The following is a 6,000-nucleotide window of genomic DNA, read 5'->3' as shown; positions in this document are numbered from 1 at the left end:
CCCTGGGGTCATTTGAACCGTGATATCCAGCCAAGTAGCCCACCCGCAGTTTTTTCGATATTGGCTGAACATCAGCTGAGTTACAGAGTTATCCCGAATAGCTTCGTACAAGGGTTAATGGATCCTGGTCCGTATCTCCAAAATTACCACACTAAAATCACATGCTATGACACCAAACTTCTACAGGAGTACAAATATGGTCTGTACTCACCAAACGATGCATTTGGAAGTTTGAAAATAGTCCAGGAGTTAATTATTATCAACACAAGCCTGATAGCTTCTCTGCAGCTAAAGCTGCGTCGACGTCACTTCAGAGAGCTGGGAGCTTCAAAGTAAGATGAAGGTTGATCTACTACTGTAGACAACAAAGCAAGGCTGCTCAGTTTCTCCATTGATAAAATAACTTCACAACTCTACAACATAAAAATTCATAAAAAAAACATGTAGAATACAGCATATACGTTGTTGTCTACAGTAGTAGATCAACCCTCATCTTACTTTGAAGCTCCCAGCTCTCTGAAGTGACGTCGACGCAGCTTTAGCTGCAGAGAAGCTATCAGGCTTTTGTTGATAATAATAAACTCCTGGACTATTTTCAAACTTCCAAATGCATCATTTGGTGAGTACAGACCATATTTGTACTACTGTAGAAGTTTGGTGTCATGGCATGTGATTTTAGTGTGGTAATTTTGGAGATACGGACCAGGATCCATTAACCCTTGTACGAAGCTATTCGGGATAACTCAGTAACTCAGCTGATGTTCAGCCAATATCGAAAAAACTGCGGGTGGGCTACTTGGCTGGATATCACGGTTCAAATGACCCCAGGTTGAATCTACTCCGGAGTATCACTTTAAATTGAATTTTAAAAGGAAATGAAGGGTTAGGGTTCGATGAGACAGAAAACTACACTAACTCATTTGCTGAAGCTTCAAAGGGCCTGAAAGGTATTTTTTAAAGGAGCTGGATCTGAATGAAAGCACAAAACTACAGAAAAGAAAAGAAAAATGGAAAACAAAAAGTGAAAACATTCAGAAAGAAGATAAACTATGCAGAAAAATTTGTAGAAAGTCATTTGCTGAAGCTTCAAAAGGCCTGAAATGTATTTTTGGAAGTTGGAGCTGGATGAAGGCAAAAAACTACAGAAAAGAGAAGAAAAATGCAAAACAAAAAGTGAAAAAATTCAGAAAGAAGAGAAACAATGTAGAAAAATTTTGTAGATTAAAATTAGTAGAAGGTCATTTGCTGAAGTTCCAAAAGGTCTGAAAGGTATGTTTTAAAGAAGCTGGAGCTGAATGAAGGCACAAAACTACAGAAAAGAGAAGAAAAATGCAGAAGGTACATCCATAGCCGCTTTCGGACTGTAGGAACCTTTGGCAGTTCTAATAACCTTTTAATCCGCGGGGCCGTTTTCTCCCGTGTTCGGACATACAGGAACTCGGGGCTTTCTCCCTTAGTTCCTATAACTATTTAGCTCCTTCTCCGAGGTCGGGTCTTTTCATAGTTCTTATAGAACGAATCTAACGGAGGTGTGTGGTGGTCGGTAGCTACGCCCCATGTCATGCTATCACGGCTGAAATATTTCCTCATATGACACAGACACAACCGGCGGGTGTTTAATAAGTTAAACTTACACTGGTCTCATTTGTCTGCAGCGCTCTGCTCTCCTTTCTTCCTTCATGAAATAAAAAAGTATCTCTCCTGACTCTCTCTGTGAGCTTTTCCAGCCTCGATATTAGACGCCTGATGTGATTGTCCATGATTAATATCACCATCATGCAGATCATAAACACAGTGGCCTCCCTGCTCTCCATATTAGCTTCTTGGTGGTGTTTTTTCTACTCTCCTTACTTTTACCGTTTTGTTTTGTGTTTAAATGTAGCGCTAAACGGCTAACGGCTAACACGTCACTGAAGCAGACGGCTGCGCGCGGCGCATCAGTCCCTATCAGGTCCCGACTCATGTGCGAATGCAGACTGAAACAGTTCCGCTGGGGAAGGATAGTTATCAGAACGAAATTCGAGGAGGGTAGTTCTGATAACTACTTTCTTAGAACGGTCTGTCCGAAAGCGGCTCATGATTCATAGGCTTCTAATTAAAAAAGTAAAGATCTGAAGGCTATGAAAGTCACATTGGCTGAAATAGGACAAATTTCCCTACATTTTAATGCTTAAATTATTTCTGTGGCTTAAATATTTTGGAAACAGTGACAGGTTGAAAACTTTTTTTCTGAAGAACCTTTCTGTATTCTTCCACTCTGTCAGTTGGAGCCTCCACTGTGGACACGAACATTCCGTGTCATTAGAATGCATTGTAAACTCAGAAATCATCAAGGATTTTACTAAGTTTTTTAAACTGTCATAGTTCAAAATTGGCTGAATATTTTAAAAAAGTTGCTTCATTCAGTAATAGCTGAATGTCTTGTAAACATTTTAAAGTTTCAATGGTGTCTCTAGCTGAAAGTATGCTGAAGTAGTTAAGTTTGAAAGAGGGGGAAGCTTTTTTAATGATTAGAAAGGATTTACCATTACTTTTAAAGGGAGGAAAAGTTGCACAAAAACCTTAATATTTTCAAAATTATAAAAGTCAGAAACACCAAAATTAATAGCCCCCATCTCCAAAAAGAGCTGAACGTTTTGTGCAAAAAATGGTTTAATTTGCTTAAAGTATGCGGAAGTAGTTAAATGGCAAAAAACGTACCGAAAATAGGATAGCAATAAAGGGTGACACGACCTGGCTTAAAAGCCGTATCAAAAAGGAGGAAGCACACAGTTTGTGAATTATAAGGAAAGCCAATTTATTTAAACAATTCAAACTTAAGCTAAGAATTCAACAACAGTAAAACAATGGGATGTGGCAATCAGTCATCAGTAGTGTAGTGGTGTTATGGAGCATGAATGTGCTGCGAAAGTGTTGTATGGTGTGAAACATAACAAAAGGATAAATCAAACAAACCCAAAACACACTGCTGTTCTCCCGAACCCAGCCAGGAACCAAAAGAGAAGAATTAACAAAATAAGGCGGCTTAAATCCACTCCCACAGACGGCCAGGTGTACGAGCTGCCGCAATCACTGCTGCACACTCCAATCAGCTTCCTGGTCTGAGGGAGGAGACAAATAGAAAGAGGGAGAAGAGAGACATGCCCGGCACAAGCCCCAGGGGCTGTGACAAGGGAAACAGAAAAACAATGCTTAACAGCATTCTCACAGTAAGAGTCTGGCACAAGAGTAAGGTGTGTGCCTTGCCTATGGCAATTTGGCACCCATAATGATTGCTATATGAGTGTAGAACAGGTTAAAAAGGCGCCATACACAGTGTGCACCATTTATTGATAAGGGGTCAGTTACTATCATGAGCAGCTCAGTATCCATGTGAGCATGTTACCATCATACATTTGTTTAATCGTTTTATTGTTCGCATGTTACCAATTTATTACTAAATTATGACTCTACAACTATCGGAAAGTTTTGTTGTGTTGGAAGTTTTAGATTTGGTCCGGTGTAGTTACCATAACTACCATGTTATTGCCTAGTTATGGCTTTGGTAATTGCACAATATTTACCTAAGTTTTGCCCCATTATTATCATATTATTACTATGCTGTAATGTAAAGGAAAACCTCTTAATCCTGAGTAAAACACATGGTAAACTCACCCAAAGGAGAAAACAACAGCTCCAAATCACATGTTAAGATATGATTCACTCAATCAGAAATATACATGAATGACTAATAGGCTGGAATGATTTTACAGCAACATTTTAAATGTTTAATTTAGTTTAATTTAAACATTTGAGTTAAATATTTGATTCAACAGTTTGATTTAAACGTTTAAATTAAACATTTAATTTAGATTGATTTAAACATTTGAGTTAAACATTTGATTTAACAGATTGATTTTAACGTTTAATTTAGTTTGATTTAAACGTTTAAATTAAACGTTTAATTTAGATTGATTTAAACATTTGACTTAAACATTTGATTTAACAAATTGATTTAAACATTTGATTTAAACATGTGAGTTAAATATTTGATTCAACAGTTTGATTTAAACGTTTGAAGGCAGAAGGCACTCAGAGAAACAAACATTCAGGAACATGTCATTAAGGCACACCAGCTGAATGTGGAGCTTCTTCCGTGGTAAATCTGGTTCTGTTGGAAACCATCAGATCACTCAGAGCTGAAGGAACATTCAAACCAGACAGATTCAGCTCTGGTGACATCATGAAAGTGATACCAGAGTTCATGACAAAACAACAGAATAAAAACCCAGTCCAAGGGAGAACGGACCGGTACCTCATCTACCAGGTTTATTCAGTTCACACGAAGCTCTCAGTCTCAGACTTTTGTAATAAAACTTTAAAACTGAGTCAGTGCTCTGCTTCTGGTTCCTCCAGTTCCCGGACTTCTCAGAACCAGTTGGTGACCCAGAGAGGATGTTCAGCCAAACAGAGATTTGAAAGCTTCGTACACCCTGGCATCAGGAGATGAGGAGTTACTCAGCCAGCCAAACATATAGTTATATAATTTCTGAAATATGTTGGGAGACATATCCTCTGAGGACGTCATTCCTGAGCTGTTGATGGTGTAGGCATACTGCTTCTTCAGAGAATCCTCATCAAGTTTCATACTTTTTGATCTTTTACCCAGACAGGCTGTGAGATGGAGGGTGGCTTGAAACCTGGAAGAAATGAGCACCAGGGACAGAGCCAAGGTGACCACAGGGAACGGGACAGGCTCTTTACTGCTACCTTCTGGCAGGATGAACGGGATGACGATACGGTTTCTTCCAGGTTCCCCATACTTATCTTTCAGAAACTCAACTTTTTTCCACGCCCTGTCTTCGGGAACTTTTAGAGGACTCAGAAAAATGTTGGGAATCTTTTGATCTCGAGCCTTCTTCATTGAGTTCCACTCATTTGGCAGTTTGCTCGGCTGATGTCCTTCAGCTGCAACTTCACAGTCGTCTGATGAACAGAGAAACTTCCTGTGCTGAGGCCGAATTCTTCCTGTGGCGACACCGTACGCTGCATCTCCGTCGATGGCACAGTTCCAGGGAGAATACAGGATGATGTCAGAGATGGAGGGCAGAGGCAGCAGACAGCTGGCTGGGATCATGGAGTCTATGATTGCTCCATGAGCCACAAAGGTGATGTCAACAGTGTTGGTGTGGTTGTTCTTTTCCTCCTCCTCGATCTTTCCCTTCAGGAAATCAAACATGTCCACCAGTCTGAAGAAGATGTCTGACTCTTCATTTTCCGTCAGCCACTGCTTCACTGCTTCATTTTTACAGCTTTCCTTTGCAGACTTGATCAAAGTTTTCCTTTCTTCATAGCTCCTGTCAGTATTCGTGATACTGCGCCAAAGTTTGGCTAACATCTCATACATCTCTCTGAAAGATAAGATGCCAAAGAAGGTATTTTAGACAGAGCTAGTTCACAAATAAAGCTTGGTGTTCCAGTGTTGTTGTCCAGAGCAGCCAACTCATCTCAGAACATGGACAGAAACCTATCACCTCTTTCTATTTGCAGTATTTCACTGTAAACATGTTTATTTTTGGTTGATTAGAAGTCATGAAAAAGCTTCAGTTTTCCACATTTTTGAGAAGATCCGTCCCCTGAAAACGTCGGCTCAAAAAGTCAAGAACCTGATCCTGGACTGAACTTAATGTGAACGAAGCTTTTGATCACAGGAACTAATGCACCGATACCATTTTTTTGAAAACCGATACGAGTACGAGTACAATCATTACAGCACTCGCCGATACCGAGTACTACCGATACCGATGCCCCATATTTAGGCTATTCAGAAATTGACAAAAAAAAAAAAAAAAAAGTATGTATATATATAATTTATTATTATTATTATTATATATTTGCCATGAATGTAGTTTTCTACCAGGGGTGATAATGATGCATGATTGACAGTCTCCGCTGCTCCCTGCTCTGGGGCAGAGTAGGCCTAGGCTGTGCTGCCAGCGGACAGCTCCGCTTCATTTCACG

This window comes from Odontesthes bonariensis, chromosome 16, assembly GCF_027942865.1.
Source record: "Odontesthes bonariensis isolate fOdoBon6 chromosome 16, fOdoBon6.hap1, whole genome shotgun sequence".
Lineage (NCBI taxonomy): Eukaryota > Metazoa > Chordata > Actinopteri > Atheriniformes > Atherinopsidae > Odontesthes > Odontesthes bonariensis.
This window is presented reverse-complemented; position numbering follows the sequence as displayed.